General features: G+C 38.3%; 1 long non-coding RNA gene and 1 other non-coding gene across 2 annotated transcripts in view; one reads left to right on the plus strand and one right to left on the minus strand.

The window, feature by feature from the left end:
• Positions 1-6937: 6937 nt before the first annotated feature.
• Positions 6938-18452, minus strand: part of LOC139189736 (uncharacterized) — a 48067-nt gene continuing 36552 nt past the window's right edge. The window contains exon 2 of the long non-coding RNA XR_011573608.1: positions 6938-8158. This is a non-coding gene — a long non-coding RNA (uncharacterized lncRNA). The remainder of the gene's footprint in view (positions 8159-18452) is intronic.
• LOC114819856 (5S ribosomal RNA) lies at positions 13580-13699 on the plus strand. Its single transcript, XR_003767156.1, has one exon. It is a non-coding gene; the product is annotated as a 5S ribosomal RNA (ribosomal RNA).

Here is an 18452-nt window from a genome sequence, read left to right on the forward strand (position 1 = left end):
TTTAACGGGTGTTACACGACACGACCCGTTAAGATATCGGGTATGACACGAAAACGACACGAACACGGAAAACACGACACGAATGCCAAGTCTACCCATGTCTCCCCATGAGCTCCATGAGCCACCTGTGGGCTTTGCCTATGTTTTTAGGCCCCGAAGACTACATAAATTAATTCAATTATCATTATACAATATTTTTGCATACAATATTTGTTGCATATTTGTTTGCATATATATTTGTGTTTGCCTGCAGGAATATATGAACCTGAAGTTCATAATTACTTTGAAACCCGAAGTTTCTTATAAACATGCCTTGTTTGAAAACCTGAAGTTTTCACTTAAACATATCACCCATGAAACCCGAAGTTTTTCATACGAAATTAAACCAATACATGTCTATTAGAACCTGTATGTTCTACTCTTATGTGAATGAATTGATTTTTCTCCGTTACACTAACCACATCTTGTCCATCTATTTTGTGATAGGAACATGTCGAATTTGAACAAACTCGACTTCACCGCTTTGGAGGTCTCTGGAAGGAACTACCTCAATTGGGTTCAAGATGTGAAGCTCCACCTCACTGCAAAGAACTTGCGTCTTGCTATTGAAGAAGCAACAGATAAACCTGTTGGCGAAGCTGAAAAAGCCACTGCTATGATCTTCATCCGAAGACATATTCATGACACTCTGCAAACTGAGTACCTTGCTGAAGAGGATCCACGTGCATTATGGGTCGCTTTGGCTGATCGTTTCGATCACCAAAAGGACATATTCTTGCCTGAAGCAAGACACGACTGGCAGCACTTGCGCTTCCAAGACTTTAAGTATGTGAATGAATATAATTCTGAAGTTTGTCGAATCCGATCACTTCTCAAGTTTTGCAATGAAACTTTGACTGAAAAAAGATCTCCTGGAGAAGACCTACTCGACCTTCTCTGCTTCTAATATTGTCCTGCAGCAATAATATAGAGCTCAGAAGTTCACTAAGTTCTCGGATTTGATCTCTGTTTTACTTCTTGCTGAAAAGCAGAACCAGCTGTTGATGAAGAATCATCAAGCTCGACCTACTGGGGCTACTGCTGTGCCTGAAGCACATTATAGCACTCATCAGCACCCAAAAACGCCAAAAGAGGCGTGGTAAGGGCGGCCAGAAGCCATCCCACCAAGGTTAACAGAGCCAAGGCTCATCCAAGGGAGGAAACAAAGCCCCGAAGCGCCCAAACATCGCTCCCAAGGCCCCGAACTTCAAGAATAAGGGCAAAGCACCTGCCACAATGAATGACGATATGTGCTATCGTTGTGGTTCAAATGACCATTGGTCCCGTATTTGCCGTGCTCCCAAGAAGGTTGTAGATGAATATCATTCTCGTCGTACGAAGTTTGAATCAAACTTCATGCAAGTGGACGAACCGGAGACTACAAAGATGGAGGTTTCTGACTTTCAAGAGGATACCACTCCTATGGAAGATTAGAATCTTAGACATAGACTTAGTTTTCAGTTAAAAAAAGACAATTGGGGCCGAATTCCACCTTGTGGCCGAACCCCAACTTGTTTTTTGGTTGATTTTGAACAATTTTCCTTTATGTTTTGGATTATTAGTTGGCGATTTATTTTGGATATTAAGTTTTTTGAATAAATGAAATTATTTTTGAATTGATACTTGTTTTTATAAACTCTTATGCATGTGACCGATTCAAATTAATTTTTCATTCTAGGTATGACTAGTGGGAAAGTTAGTTGTCTGGCAGATAGTGCAACCACGCATACTGTTTTGCGTGAACGCATCTATTTCACTAACTTCATACCTAAGAATGCACCTCTGACAACCCTCTCAGGCCCATCCAACCTGATCGAAGGATACGGTAAGGCACGTATAATGTTGTCCAATGGTACAATCTTGACCATTGCTGAGGCACTCTATTCTCCACGTTCCGGAAGAACGTTACTAAGTTTCAAGGACATTAGAGATAACCATTACCACGCTGAAACCCACGTAGAAAACGGAGTTGAATTTCTATGCGTAACTTCCTACAAATATGGCCAGAAGCGTATTCTAGAGAAGATGGAGCGTAACCCGAGTGGTCTGTATACTACGACCATACGCCCCATAGAATGCCACTATGTGGCTGGCCCTACCACAGGGACCGCACACGAAATTACACTTTGGCATGATCATTTGGGACATCCTGGACGAATAGCGATGCGCCGTATCCTCAAAACTTCACACGAGCATCCACTAACCCGAAACTTAGGTTCGATCCATGAAATTGCATGTCAAACATGTTCTATGGGAAAACTTATTACTAAGCCTTCTTATGACAAGATTCGTTCGAATCCTCCCATTTTTCTACAACGGATTCAGGGGGACATTTGTGGACCGATTCAACCTCCCTGCGGACCATTTAGATATTTTATGGTTTTGGTTGACGCTTCTACACGTTGGTCACACGTGTGCTTATTGTCCACAAGGAATGCTGCATTCTCCAAACTGTTGGCTCAGGTTATCAAGCTCAGGGCTCACCACCCTGATTATCCGATCAAATATATTCGATTGGATAATGCTGGAGAATTCACATCTAAAACTTTTGATGACTATTGCATGTCGGTTAGGGTTGAAGTTGAACATCTTGTACCCCATGTTCACACCCAGAACGGCTTGGCAGAGGCTTTCATTAAGCGTTTACAAATGATTGCTCGATCGTTGGTCATACGTACCAAGCTCTTGATCGCTGCGTGGGGCCATGCAATATTGCACGCAGCAAAGTTGGTCCGCCTGAGGCCTGTTGCGACACAACCATTTAGTGCCCTTCAGTTGGTCACCGGATGCGAACCCGACATATCGCATCTGCGCGTTTTTTGTTGTGCGGTCTATGTGGCGATCTCGCCGCCCTTACGTACAAAAATGGGGCCTCAGCAAAGGATGGGAATCTATGTCGGATATGATTCTCCTTCGATTATTCGTTACTTAGAACCTTTGACAGGCGATTTGTTTACCGCTCGTTTCGCGGATTGTCACTTCTATGAGACAGTCTTCCCGTCGTTAGGGGGAGATAAGAACGTCAACGTTCCTAATGAACGACGTGAATTATCGTGGACGACTCCCACTTTGTCTTATTTAGATCCCCGCACCGCTCAATCTGAAGTTGAAATGCAACGCATATTAGATCTCCAGAGCATAGCTCAGAGCATGCCAGATGCTTTCACCGATCTAGCGCGCGTGACAAGATCACATATTCCAGCTGCGAATACGCCTGCAAAGATAGATGTACCAAATGTACGATGGACTACCCTCCTAGAAGCCCGGGACGCCAATTCTGGTGATCCACGTACATTATCGGCTAGCCAATCCTCTGCCCCTACACAAAAGCGTGGCAGACCCCTTGGTTCAAAGGATTCATACCCCCGGAATAGGAAAACCATGGCATAAGGTCCTGAAGAGCCTACCGTGAATCCGATTATCGCTTACTCATTTTACCCAACTCATGAGGAAATTCTAGATTATGGAAGCGTCCTTGAAGAGACGAATCCTCCTTCCGAGAATCATGAGATTTCGGTCTATTATGCTAGCTTAGATGATGTGTGGCGTAGAAATGAGATGATTGTCGACGATGCATTAGCATTTGCAGTAGCTACTGAGATCATGTTGAGCGATGACATTGAACCGCGTTCCGTTGATGAATGTCGACGTAGAGCTGATTGGTCAAACTGGAAACAAGCAATCCAAGTCGAACTTGATTCACTTGCGAAACATAAGGTGTTTGGACCTGTAGTTCCTACTCCTCCACATGTGAAGCCCGTTGGCTACAAGTGGGTTTTCGTTCGGAAGCGTAATGAGAAGAACGAAATTGTGCATTACAAAGCTCATCTTGTAGCACAAGGTTTCTCACAACGCCCCGGGATTGACTATGACGAAACTTACTCACCCGTTATGGATGTGATTACTTTTCGATACCTCATCAGTTTGGTAGTTTCCGAAAAACTGGATATGCAGCTGATGGACGTAGTAACCGCGTATCTCTATGGGGATCTTGATACGAAAATTTATATAAAAGTTCCCGAAAGACTTACATTGACTGGTTCAAATATTTCCAAACCCCGAAACACGCTCTCAATTCGGCTGAGGCGTTCACTATACGGTTTGAAACAATCTGGAAGAATGTGATATAACCGTCTGAGTGAGTATTTGACTAGTCAGGGATATGTGAACAACGAACTATGCCCTTGTGTGTTCATTAAGAGGTCACATTCCGAATTTGCGATTGTTGTAGTATATGTCGATGACATGAATCTCATCGGAACTCCTGAAGAGCTCGCGAGAACTGCTTCGCACCTGAAGTCGGAATTTGAGATGAAAGATCTAGGTAAGACTCGATACTGTCTCGGTCTTGAGATAGAGCATTGTTCGGATGGAATCTTAGTACATTAATCGAACTACACCCAGAAAGTGCTACGCCGTTTTAATGAGGATAAAGCGAAGTCTTCGAGTACTCCTATGGTCGTTCGTACGCTAGATGCAAAGCGAGATCCCTTCCGTCCGAATGAGGATGATGAAGAGATTATGGAACCTGAAGTTCCTTATCTAAGTGCGATAGGCGCTTTATTGTACTTAGCTCAATGCACTAAACCCGACATCTCCTTCGCTGTTAATCTTTTGGCAAGATACAGCAATACACCAACACGCATACATTGGACTGGCGTGAAAGACATCTTCCGTTACCTTAAGGGTACTACGGATTTGGGCTTATTCTATCCCTACGAATCCTCGAGTGATGCCGCACCCTATGCTCATCGAGTTGATTCTCGCCTTGTTGGTTATGCCGACGCTGGATATTTATCTGATCCGTACAAGGCGTGTTCTCAAATGGGTTATGTCTTTACCGTTGGAGGCACCACAATATCTTGGAGGTTAACTAAACAGACCTTAGTTGCCACTTCGTCTAACCATGCTGAAATTCTCGCCTTACATGAAGCAACTCGGGAATGCTTTTGGTTGAGAGCAGTAATGGGCCATATTCGAAGCTCCTGTGATCTTCATCCCGCCGTTAATGCCCTGACGACGATTTTTGAAGACAACGCAGCTTGCATCGAACAGCTCAAGAAAGGTTACATCAAAGGAGACAACACCAAGCATATTGCGCCGAAGTTCTTCTTTACACATCAACATCAAGAGCATCAGAAGATTGAAGTCACGCAAATCCGATCACAAGACAATTTGGCCGACCTCTTCACCAAATCACTACCGAATGCGACGTTTCAGAAGTTTGTTCATGGAATTGGTATGCGTAAACTTTCTGAGTTGTAACTTTGCTATTTCTCTTTGGAATTATGTCAAACTCAGGGGGAGTATCTTCTGAATACTTGCTTGATCTTAATGTACTCTTTTTCCCTACGATTAGGAGCATTTTTCCCACTGGGTTTTTGCTACCTAACTAGGTTTTAACAAGGAATCCACCTTGGGCTGGTCATATCCCTGATGACGTCCTGTAGACGTTTCTTTTGACTTTGCATTTCTCACGCATTTTTCCTTAGACTATGGATTTTGTCCATACTCGGGTTTTTGCCATAGCCTTAGGGTTTTTTAGTGAGACTTACTACTTATGCAAGTTCCTACCTTATTGAGAATAAGCGTTGTTCTTTGGAATCAATGCCGACGAGTCGACTTCCTCAACTTCTGCATGATGCTGAATCTACCTTAAGTATTTGCACACTCAAGAGGGAGTGTTGTAAACATTCCTAGAATAAGTGTGATTGTGTAAATCCTAGATTAGATTTGATTCTAGTTATCCTTTCCTATTACAACTTGTATTATTTGGAGAAGAATGAATATCTTCTCTCCCTTTACTACTATAAATAAAGGCACAATGTAGGAGGGATAACAACATATACATTCCCCTACAATTCTACAAACACACATCTCTCTCCTCTCTCTCTGCCGCCGGCCCTAGTCTCTCTGTCAAATAAAAATATACTACAACATAATCTATATAGTATTACTCTTTATTAGAATGTATTTTAACTCACCACCTTCAAGTGGTGATGGTTTTCACCATCCTAATTATTGCTATTGAAAAAGTTTAAATTTTAATATTTATGTTTATCTATTACACAAATTTCAAGATTTAAATTTATTTAACAGTGACAAATAAGGTGAGAATCATTACTATCATTTAGATCATCTCTAAAGGAGATGCTAAATTTTGAACATAAAGTTAGTCTATGTGGTATTTTGATATCTTTTAAGTTTTACTCTTCACTCGATATGTCAAATTAAATTATTATTTTATTTATTATAACATAAGTGGTTAAATGAATAAAAAAAATTAATAAATGACATTTAATTCATTATTAAATTGCCACCAGGAGGAGAGATAGGATCTAAACAAATGCACGGTCAACATTCAACATTAATTATAGTAATGATTAAATTAATAAAAGACATTTAATAATTAACTAAAAATATTTGAAGATGCTGTCAAATTTGCCAGCAACCTCTTTGCTATCAATCCATGTTAGCGCCATGTCGGATTTGACATTTCGATTAGAGAATATTAGTTTGGTCTTGTATTACTGTTATAGTTTATGTATACATTTTGACATCTCTTTTGAAGATACTCTTAAAGATGGTGAGCAAAAATAATTTAGGTGGACACTATGTCTGCCACGTGCATTTTTTAACAATAAATTTTCTTTTAACAATCCAACAATAGTCAAGAATCTCTTAAAATATTAATTTTATTAAAAATTTTGTGTGCCCCTATTTATTTCCCAAATCAGAACCCATAGCTGTTTCATGCCATCATCCTTTTCGGCTTATTCGACATGACTCATTTTATCGCAATTAGAGTAATCATCCTTCAATTTTTTGAAATGACTCATGTTAATGAAGTTTTAATAGAGTTGATAAAAAAATTTATAATTATACGTTTTAATGAGTTAAAGAAATAAATATCCTTAAATTTTAAATTGAGAGACTGTAATTGAGTTAAAAGGTAAAAAAGCAATGCATCCATTTTCTAAAAAAAAAGAACTGAATTGAAGTTGGTATAATTTGTGCAGGCTACTTCATCAGAGTGGATCATGTTATTGACTAGCCTTGTCATCGAGATTCTGTCTGCTGTTTTTGATCAGGCTTCCTCCCCACGTAAGCCTCACTATGCACTAATTAATTGGCATGCTATTGGCAATCGTGGCTGTGCTTGTTTGCATCTGGGAGCTCGTTCACAATGGTAAAAAGGAAAGAATTGTATTGAGGAGGAGGGGAATACTATGGTGTTTTTACTATCCACCTCCAAACAACACGCTTTTTGGTACATTCGCTGAAATTACTGGATTATGCCTTGCCACTGCTCAATGCATTTGCTCGGCAGTGCAGTATCATTTCATCCGTCGTCATGCTACTAATCCTATGAAACTGTCCCCTTTGGCTGCCGTATTCTTTTTGGGTTTGGTTGTTTCAAAATTAGTTCAGAATCAGCGGTTCACCGTTGATGACACGCTTCAGAATGGTACTTGAGCAACGACTGGAGTCAAGGGATCATAAAAAAGTTCTTAGAGAAAAAGACAGACACTAGAAAGGTTCTTTTTTTTTCGGAGGTAAATTGTCTGCCCTCCCATTTTCATACTCTTCCCATCGCCTTTTGTTTTGTGTGGTTACAGTTAAACTACGTTAACATTTTATTATTTTTATAAAAAGACAGACACTAGAAAGGTTCTTTCTTTTTTTTTACGGGGAAACATTCCTCCAAGTTGTTACCTTTACATTACCATGAAAGCTCATATGGAGATTAGATTCTGTAGAAAAAGAAGATCACTCTTCAAAAGATTACATGCCTGTTTCTTTTAATCACATTTTTTTTATGTTTAGCAGTGTTGATTAAATTCTGCACAAAGCATAGAATTCTAGAACTGTCCAAACACATCCTAGTCCTACAAAATTGAGATGATTGCCTTAAATGGTCTGAAAATGAATAGAACCTGATGTACATAAATTCCCGATGATCTAGAAAAAGAAGTTGATAAAAATAATTATCCAAATAAATATCTACCCCATTAGACCCAATTGAGCATCCATCTTCTTCCAGGGACTATATTGACAAAGAGAAGCAATTTTATACCTTTTCAGTCTTGCTCCGTGGCTGGCCGTTGAGTCTTGCTCCCTGAACTTTGGGCTTCGAAGCAGCAGAAAAGCTGAAAAGAGCATGTGGAACGGGACGACGCTGGGGTTTCTCAGGGAGAGGAGAAGAGCATTTGAGACATTTTGGCTTTTATAGTTTGTACATTTGGTCCTCCGTCAAGTCTACGTGTGTCGGCGTTTTGTCGTCTTTGATGATTTTACTTTTTCTTTATTTATTTGTCTAGAGGATGGTCTTTTATTTGAATTATTTTATTACTTGTTTTTGTTGAGTCTGTGCCGTGGGACCCGCCCCCATGTGCGACTCCTTCAGTTTCCTCGCTCTTTCGTCCGTCCTTCCAGTTTCCTCGCTCTTTCGTCCGCCCTTCTGCAACACGTTATTTGGAAGGCTTACTAATATTGTTTTGTTGACTCTATGCCGTTGGGATCCACCCACGTGGAACTCCTCTCTCACCCTTCCCGGCGAGATTTCCTCGCTCTTTCTGTCTTCTCCGCATCTGCACCGCGTTATTTGGAATTACTTTATTATTGTTTTCACAAAATTTTTAAAATGTCATATTAACTTACATATTTTTTTAATTTGTCATATAAATGAAATTTTTTAGTAATTTGTTATACTAATTTTTTAAAATTATTAATTTGTCATCTTATCATAACTCCTCTTAAAATTTTCATTTAAAATAAATTATGTGCTTTGATTCAAATATAATTTATGTTTAGGATTATTTCTGTCATTTTAATATCTTTTATTAACCCCTAGCTGGTGACCAAAGAATTTATTTCGCAATGCCAATGTGTTTTTTTATTTATTTAGAATAATGCTATTCATGCAATATTTTTATATCATATTTTTATACCACCTTAAATGACATTTGATGTGTGCAACCACATTATTTAAAAAATTTGCAAAACTCAAGGAAATGAAGGAGAAAGACTCTTCGTATAACATAATAATTATTTAATTAACTAGTTTTTCTTAATTATTAGTTTATTAAATAATGAACTAAATTTAAAAATCTGATTAATTCAAATGATGTGACTGTGCACATCAAATGCCACCTAAGGTGGTATGAAAATATGGTACAAAAACATGGTATAAATAACCTTACTCTTTTCTTTACTTGAAATTGATATATAAGGGTCCAATACATTATTTGTGTTCCATAGTTTGAATAAGGTCATTCACAACTTTTATTGACTCCCTTTTGTTTGTCTGACATAATGACCCAAGCAAGTGCATATTCAATACCCATATAAGCAAATCAGTGATCAGTAGCTCCAGAAACCAAGTCCAAGATCTATTTTTAATTTCAACAATTGCATATGCTATTGCATTGATGCCATTGTTGGCATTTATACCTATAGCAGCAAGCAATTGGCCTGGATGTGGACCTTTAACGTGACATCCATCCGATCCCACCATTGGCCTTCAACCCTCCAAAAGGCTTTCATTTTTCAATAGTGTAAAAAGCACACATACAACCTTTGAAACCTAAGCCTTCCTCCTTCCATTTCAGTCTTCACCAAATTGTACTGCCATGATTTCTTCGCTTAAGCTCCTCACAATAATTCATAGGGAATAGGATCATCGCCAGATCTTTTTCTTGGGAATCCTGAGGATCATGTGATCATGACCGTTCATTGTACATCGTGTGGCCATTTTCGTTAGGTACGATTTATATTTAATTTTAAATTTTAAATTTTAAATAATTTATGATTGCACGATGTACGATAAACAATCATGATCACATGATCCCTAGGAAAAGGATCTGATGAGGATCATTTTCCGATTCATAGATTTAAGGGTCCCCAGTGTCTTTATATTGTTGTGCCATCTTCAATTCGAAACATACATTTGTACAAATATTTATCATTAATAACCAAAATTTAACATTTCATTTCATAAATGTCACTTTAAAAAAAAAATTTAAATATAACAAAAAACTCACATGAATAGACTTAAATACCCTCAAAATTCAAAGCCCATTTACATAAAAAGGGGAGGTCAATGGAATTCTGATGGAAGTTGTGAGTTTACTTAATCGCTCCAAACTTTGAGCTCTTCTTGTCACATCCCGGCCCGGGCCCCCACCACATCCCGGGCTTGACTCTGTCATAGCACGATATTGTCCGATTTGGGCCCCGACCACACCTTCACGGTTTTGTTTCTAGGAATTTACACAAGAACTTCTCAGTGGGTCACCCATCATAGGATGGCTCTCGCGCGAACTCGCTTAACTTCGGAGTTCCGATGGAATCCACAGCCAGTGAGCTCCTAAAATGCCTCGTGCTAGGTAGAGATGAGAATATACATATAAGGCTTCCAAGATCCACTCCCCTGGACGATGTGGGATGTTACAATCATTGTGACAACCCGTCCTTAATTTTACATTCTTATTTATTTTAATCGAGAGAATTGACGAAAATGCCTCTAGAGACACAAACTTTGACTTCCTTGGAGCATCGTCTAGAGAAACGTATAACTTATTCCTTTAGTCCAGATGTGTAGTACTCGTTAGTACGAACACATAGGCGAAAACCGTTTGAGAATCCGGATTATAACAGGATAGTTACGGACATTTGAAGTGGTGTTACTAAACTAAAGTTATTAAATAAATTGAACTCCCACTAAGTGGGAAGGGGACCAATCAGAAAGCAATAGGAAAGAGGGAACTTCCCCTTCATGCTAACCCGTGCAACCCCAACAAAACCCGGTTTAATTCCGGCCCCTCCTGCCATTTTTTCGTTGAACAACCACCATATACTACCTAAAATCTCTTCCACTACCTCCCCTCTACCTTTCTCACCCAAGATTGAAGGGTTTTAGGTCCAAAACCGTGTAAAAATCGTGCGGGTGACCTGTGGAGTTTCGACGGCGATTCCTCCTTTCCAACGAGTTTCACCACCCATTACCACCCTTAATCAACTCCCCTTGGACCCAGGAACAAGACCTAACCAGTTGTAAGGACGTTGGAACGCCGAGAAAGGAGAATCGAAGAATACCTATTCTAGGGTTTCCGGCGGATTTGAGTGAAATTGGAGCTCTTCACGGCCAAATTGGCCTTAGTCACAGGTATGAAAGTTGTTCCACTCAATGAGATCTTGATTTCTATGAAGTTTGAGAATTTTTAGAAATAGTTGATTTTTCCTGCGAGTTGGGGCGGCCGACCGCCACCCGCGGTGGTGCGTGCGACGGTGCGTCGCTGGAGGGCCATCGATGCTATTTTTAGCCTAAATTAGATGTATTGAGTTCAGTTTTGATGTTAGTATGACATTGGTTGATCGTTGGAACCTAAATTCTTTATGATATGTTACTTAGTAAAAATGTGAATCAACGATCTAATCGTTGGATCGTCACCAAACTTTAATAAATTATAGTACATAATATTTAAGGACCAAAGAAACTTACGGATTGGGAATCTGAGATACGGATCTTCCCGAATTGGATTTGTAAGTTCATAAAATAAAATGTTGGCCGCCACTTGGTTTTTGGCAATTGGCGGAGATCCGACCATTGAATCGTAATAAAATTTTAGGATGTTGTTCTAGAAGTATAATGTGGGTCTTTGGAAGAAACGGATTAGAAATCTGTGATGCGGATCTTCCAAATTGATTTACATAGGGATGCGTTTTATGTAAATTATGTATTTTATCGATTAGAACTCTGAGATGTGATTTGATAATTGGTCATAGGTGACGATGGTTCGTGATGTCTCGATATGCATGCTGGGGAGTCGTAGTGCGGACCTCATGTGAGTGGGTCTTTTCTTTTCTATCGTATATTATATATATATATGATTAACAATTCCATAAACGTTTATAAATTTAATTATTGCATATAATTACTGTGAATACTTTGAAATACTTATTGTGAACTACGAATGACTTGATCCCTGTTTAGGGTATGTAGGCAGTCTAGCGGGACGTTAGATGCAGCCATACACTAAATGAGACTAGATAATTGAGACAATAGCCTTGTTTAGGGGATTGGGTAATGTGAGGGACATTGGTGGAAAATGTGAGATTTAACCTTATGAATTAGTGATTTAAATGTGAGTCATAAATCAATGTGTGAAGAATCAAGAATTTGAAGTACAGAAATGTAATTAATGATAGTTAATTAAACTAGTGTTTAGTTGGGCTTATCACCGATAATTATTCCCTAAAATAAATAGCTCGGAAGTAGGGCGTTACAGCTTATACATTTTGATGCCATTATATATATATATATATATATATATATATATATATGTATATGTATATAATTGAAAATGCTATAACATGCTTGAGTATTAGATTGCATCATGGCTTATCTATATGTATATTACCTGCACATAATTATTATGAACGCTTGAAGCACAAAGGTGAACACAGGATGTCCAGGTAAGTTCATGTGAGTTTATGGTATTAGTTGAAATAATTGAGTTATGGCATGACTAGATAATGTTTTAAGCAACTCTGACACTATTGTACGGGTTGCCAGCTGATTTTTATCTAGGGAAAGTTTCTCTGTTTTCTCATAAAAAATAAGAACTTAATTGAAGGTGGTGTAACTTTTTCTGCAGGCTACTTCATCAGAGTGGATCTTGTCCTGTTATTCACTAACCTTGGCCTCGAGATTCTGTCAGCTGCTTTTGATCAGGTTTCCTCCACGCCTAAACTTCACTATGCCCTTGTTGATGCACAAAACCGGATGTCTTGGAACAACGTAAATCCGACTGTGAATTTGCATAAATGTAAATAACACAAGATGTATCATGGTTCACCCCAAGGTTTGGGCTATGTCCACACTGATATTGTATTTATGAAGGAGAGAGAGGTCTGAATGAGAGTGAGAGCTTTGAGAGGATGAAGGGGCCTTAAGAAATGACCTCTCCCAATTGTGAGGGTGAGGAGTCCTTTTATAGAATAAGGGCTCATCACTTATTACATATTTACCCCTTCCTTTATTACTTAATTACACTTTAAGTCCCCCGAGTATTTATACGAAATCTAAATATGAAGGCCCTAAGTATGGTATAAACAGCCCTAATTAATATGCTGTTGGCAATTGTGGCTGTACTTGCTTGCATCTCAGAGCTCCTTCACAATGGTATAAAGGAAAGAGTTGTATTGAGGAGGAGCGGAATGCTATGGTGTTAACATGCTTTTTGGTACTTTCCCTGAAATTTTTGGATTATGTCTTGCCATTGTTCAATGTATTTGCTCTGCAGTGCAGTATTATTTCCTCCATCGCCATGCTATTAATCCTGTAAAACTGTCCCCTGTGCTTGCCGTTTTCTTTTAGGTCTGGTTGTTTTAAAATTAGTTAAGAATCGGAGGTACACCGCTGATGACAACCTTCAGAATGGTACTTAAGCAAAGGCTAGATTCAAGTGAACATAGAGAATGATTCTTAGAGAATACGATCGACCAGTTGACACTCCTATCTTACATTGAATCTTTAGGATGCGACTCATACCAACTTACATGCATCAGATCTCATCCGAACTCCGAAGTTAAACGAGTTTGGGCGAGAGTAGTACTAGAATGGATGACCTCCTGGGAAGTCCTCGTGTTGCATCTAGCCGACCCCAAGGCTTTGAAGAAGAAGAAGGAAACATGCCTTGAAGATGTCACCTTCAACTATTATGAAAGCTCATATACAGCTTCTCTGTAGAAATAGAAGATCATTGTGCAATAAATTATCAAGTTTGTCAATGTTAATGAGAGGTCTTATGTTCGACTTATGAATAGTGAGTTCTATCCCAATTTCTTTGTTGGCCTATTATGGGGCTTAGACTTAATCTCCCACCCATTTAATGTAAAGTATGTATATGAGAAAATGACCCTGTAATTCTGTAATATATAGAACTCTTCTTCTTCCAAGAAGTTCTTTATTCATAAATCAATGGTGTTAGGGTAAAATTGGCAATCCCTGACAAAATGCCTGAGTCTGTAATAGCTTAGACTTGTTATACATTTTCAATTGTAATAGTTTAAGTCTAGGAAGGGTTCTCACACTTTCGATGCAAATATGTTACCTACACGCGATAAATATTCAGGTACGTTTGCATGCATACATCCAACTACATTCATCTATATCTCATGGTATTGTTTTTGATATAGGACTCTTAACCATTGTGTGGTTTATCTCTTTAAAATATCTTATTCCTTTATATTCGAGATTTTAAAGCATGCAAAATAGTTTAATTGCATTAGGACTAATCTGATGGTATTGAGACTTTTCAAACCGTGTTATCAAAACGTGTTTGGGTGTTGGTAGAATTATAAAGCTACATGGATTGTAGTATCAGATAAGGAATTGAGTCGATGCTTTTGCATATATATATTGGAAGTCAGGAAAGTGAAAGTTTGAGCCATATATGCATAATAAACTGATTTTATTCAAAAACTTTTTCAAAAGCAAAAGCTTGGGTTTGTGTGTGCGTGAACAAATGGTTTGAGTATTGCTGTTTTCGTGTGGTTCCAACAGCATGGGTTTTTAAGAGAAGATATTATTTTTCATGCTGTTTTTCTTTGAGATTTTAAATTGAATATCAATTATGGAAATGAGCCTTGTGATTTTCGTAATTGATTGTTTTCCAAACAAACACTTCATCATATAAACATTCTGCATGATCGAGTTAGTATCCTGCAAAGTTCGAGGGAAAGGTGATTGACGGCTGCGTTAGTGTCGTGCCACTTCAACTCGAAGACTGAAGAAAGATCGAGTAGCAAAGCGTGGAGACAAAGCTGCCAACTGGTATGAGTGTCTAGTTGATGAGTTTTGTAAGTCTTTATGTATTCTTTCTTTCTTAGTGCTTCCTGGCTTGGTAGCCCGAGGATTTTCCCAGTGGTGGGTTTTGCCTCGTAAAATCCCACATCATGTGTGCACTTTTTATTTATCGTTTTAATTCCATATGAGTATGATAGTTTGATATGTGATATGAATGTGGATTTAATTTGAGAACTGAAAATTAAATTGAAAATTGAATTGGATTTTTAAATTGGAACCTATTCACCCCCTCTAGGTTAAACTAGTACCCATCCTAGAACTTTCAATTGGCACCAGAGCAGGTCACTAAAAACACCTAGTGAGATCCGTGGGTAGTCTAGGATGAATCGTGCTATGGGTTCAGTTTCTCATCCACCACATTTTGATGGCGACAACTATGCTGCGTGGAAGTCAAAAATGAAATCGTTTTTATGGGCGCAAGATGACAAGGTGTGGCTTGCTGTTGAAGAAGGTTGGGAACCTCCAACGATTGAATAAACTAAAGATAAAGGAGAGTCCTCTGTGTCTATATCTAAGCTTAAGCCTAGGAAAGAATGGAGCAATGATGAGCGTAGCTCTAGCACTTTTAACCAAAGGGCTTTGAATTCTTTATTCACAGCCGTTTCGCCTGAACAATTCAATTACATAAGTAAGTGTACAACGGCAAAAGAAGCTTGGGACATTCTTGAAGTTACTCATGAGGGTAACTCAACTGTTAAAGAATCCAAACTTCAACATCTCATCACAAAATTCGAAAATATCACAATGTCTGATGATGAAAGTTTCTCTGACTTTTATGCTAAGCTTAGTGTAATTGTCAATGACTGTCACAATCTTGGTGACAGTATTCCTGAGCATAGGATTGTGAAAAAGATCTTAAGATCACTTCCTATGAGGTTTCATGCTAAGAGGACAGCGATTGAGGAATCAAAAGATCTAAACACCTACAAGCTTGAGCAATTGATTGGGTCTCTGCAAACGTACGAGTTAGAGCTTCCTGATTCCAAGAAGATGAAAAGCATTACTCTCAAAGCTGTCAAAGAAGAAGAAAGTGATGGCTCAATTGAAGACTTGTCCGAAGATGAATTGGTTGAATTAACCATGCAAATTAGAAGGTTTCTCAAGTCTCAAAATTCCAAGGGTCGTGAGCAACGAACCAACTCAGGTTCGAACTCAAAAAACTTTCGTTCTCTAGATGTCTCACATGACAAAGCCTCTAAATCATCTAGAAATAGTGAACATAGGAGCTATAACAATAGGGTTCAGTGCCATGAGTGTCAAGGCTATGGACACATTGCTTATGAGTGTGCAAACACTATCAAGAGAAAAGAGAAAAAGAATAGGGCAATGAAGGTCACTTGGAGCGATAGTGATTCAGGGGATGCATCTACGTCGGAATCTGAGAAGGATACGATTGCGTTTATAGGAACTGTTGATGGATATGACACAGAAGGTTCATTTGTTGAAGAACCTGACTTGGAAGAAGTCTTGAGAAAATATTATGATCTCTATGACATCAGTGTGCAAGTAAAGAAGGATAACTCTAACTTGAAGAAGAAACTTGCATTTGTTGAAAGTGAAAAGAAAGAAGCTGAAGTTGAGCATCAATCTCAGTTGGACAATGGAGAGAAACTGCGAGAGTCGCTTTTAGAAAAGATTCACATTCTACAAACCACAATTAACACTCTCTCGTCTGATAAGAAAGCTCTTGAGGACGAAGTGGTTGAGATGAGAAGAAAAGTTCAGGAGTTGAGCATAGGTTCGGGAAAAATTGACAAGATGCTTAGCTATGGAAAAAGTTTTGGAGACAAAGGAGGTCTAGGATTCGAGTCTACAAAGACTGCAAGTTCTTCTTCTGTCACCAGATTTGTCAAAGCCTCTGATATTCCTAGTTTGAAAGTAGGTGACGATAAATGTTTAGGTCTTACTCCCGAAACATCTACAAACTTTGCACATGTGTCAAATCCTGTCAAGACTTCAATTAATCTTAACAAACCCAAACAATCTAGGAAGTTCATTCCTATATGTCATCTTTGTGGGATTCCTGGTCACATCCGACCTATGTGCAATAAGCTTAGAAAGAAAAATTCTTCTCAAGAAAAAGTTTCAAGGAACTTTGAAAAAGAAAATCTTAAGGAAAAATTTGTGACTTATTTGAAAGAGATTAATCGGATTGCAAGAATTATATCTGTTCCAAGTACGGTAGTTCCAAAAGTAAGACAAGTTTGGAGAAGAAAAGAGAATCAAAGTGGTGTACTTGTCAATTTATCTCTACTTTCAAGTTGTTTATATTGACTAAGCTCTCTCTTTGCAAATGTTTTCATTAATGCATGCTTGCATGTTCATATAGCATAAATAATGCATTTTTTGTCTTTCTTCTTGTTAAAAAAAATAAAAAATTTAAAATTTAAAATTTATAAAAATAAATAAAAATTAAAAAAAAAATGTATGAGGAAAAATGGAAAAGTATGATTTCATATGAGTTCTAGCTTTGTTCACTTGATAACATGACCCTAGCATGATATGTTTGACTCTGTTGTGGACAATAGCCTCTTGTTGATAATATATCAATGTTAATGAGTTGAACATGTTTAACTTGAGTAAAACCCGCACCCATGTGAGCTTTTGTGCCAAAATATAGTGTGTGCATTTTTCATACACTCTTATTTTTTTCATGTGTGTGATCTTATGTGTTTTGCTGCTCTAGAACTTGCTTTGAGACCTCTCAAAACTTTGTATCATATATTATTCTATTTTGGAAATGATAGTAGGCATTAGGACTTACCATCATTGCCATATATGCCAGTGCCTTACATGTTTTCCCCTAGTTAACCCTTTTGAGCCTATATGTAAGCCTTTTGTTCTTAAACCTCCATTTCCCTTACCTAGCCTCTTACATTAAAAATTCCCTACCCTACTAAGAAGCTAGTAGAGTACGTTTTTCAAAGGAGAGAGTTCGATGTTATTTAAAAGTTGAAGATGCAAAATTTTGTGAAGAAAGCCAACAACACATGAAAAGCAAAAGAAGAAAAGAGGAAAAGAAGTCACTATGAATCATAAGTGAGCTGCCAGCATTATAAGAAATCAAGTGTGTTGGTCTAAATGAAGAGCAAGAATCATCTGAAATGAATTGTGCGGTTGTATGTCGTTCATGTCTTAAATCCAACCGCTCAATTGAGTGCTAAGTTACCTGGTTCGTTGTTGTATTTCTCTCTTGGTTTCATTTCCAACTACTCTATTAGTTTCTTAGACTTTGTGTTTCCTATATCCTTCATTTCTTTAACCGAGTACCTGAAGCCCCATTACAACCCTTCACAAAGACCTACTTGATCCAAAGAAGGTAATTTTTGATGTGTGGAGATGAGATCAATCAGCAAGCCTATGGTAGAACATTCATGTAATGATCTTTTGAGCGTATACACTTACCCCCAAACACTTTGAATGAAAATTCGAGCGTATATCTTGTGAGCTTAAGGGTTAAAGTTAAGTTGGTCGTGTAAAACTTAATTACATTTGTGTAGTATCAACTTTCGGCTATACTTGCAACTACACTCATACATGT

The sequence above is a fragment of the Malus domestica genome, chromosome 11 (assembly GCF_042453785.1).
Source record: "Malus domestica chromosome 11, GDT2T_hap1".
Taxonomy (NCBI): Eukaryota; Viridiplantae; Streptophyta; class Magnoliopsida; order Rosales; family Rosaceae; genus Malus; species Malus domestica.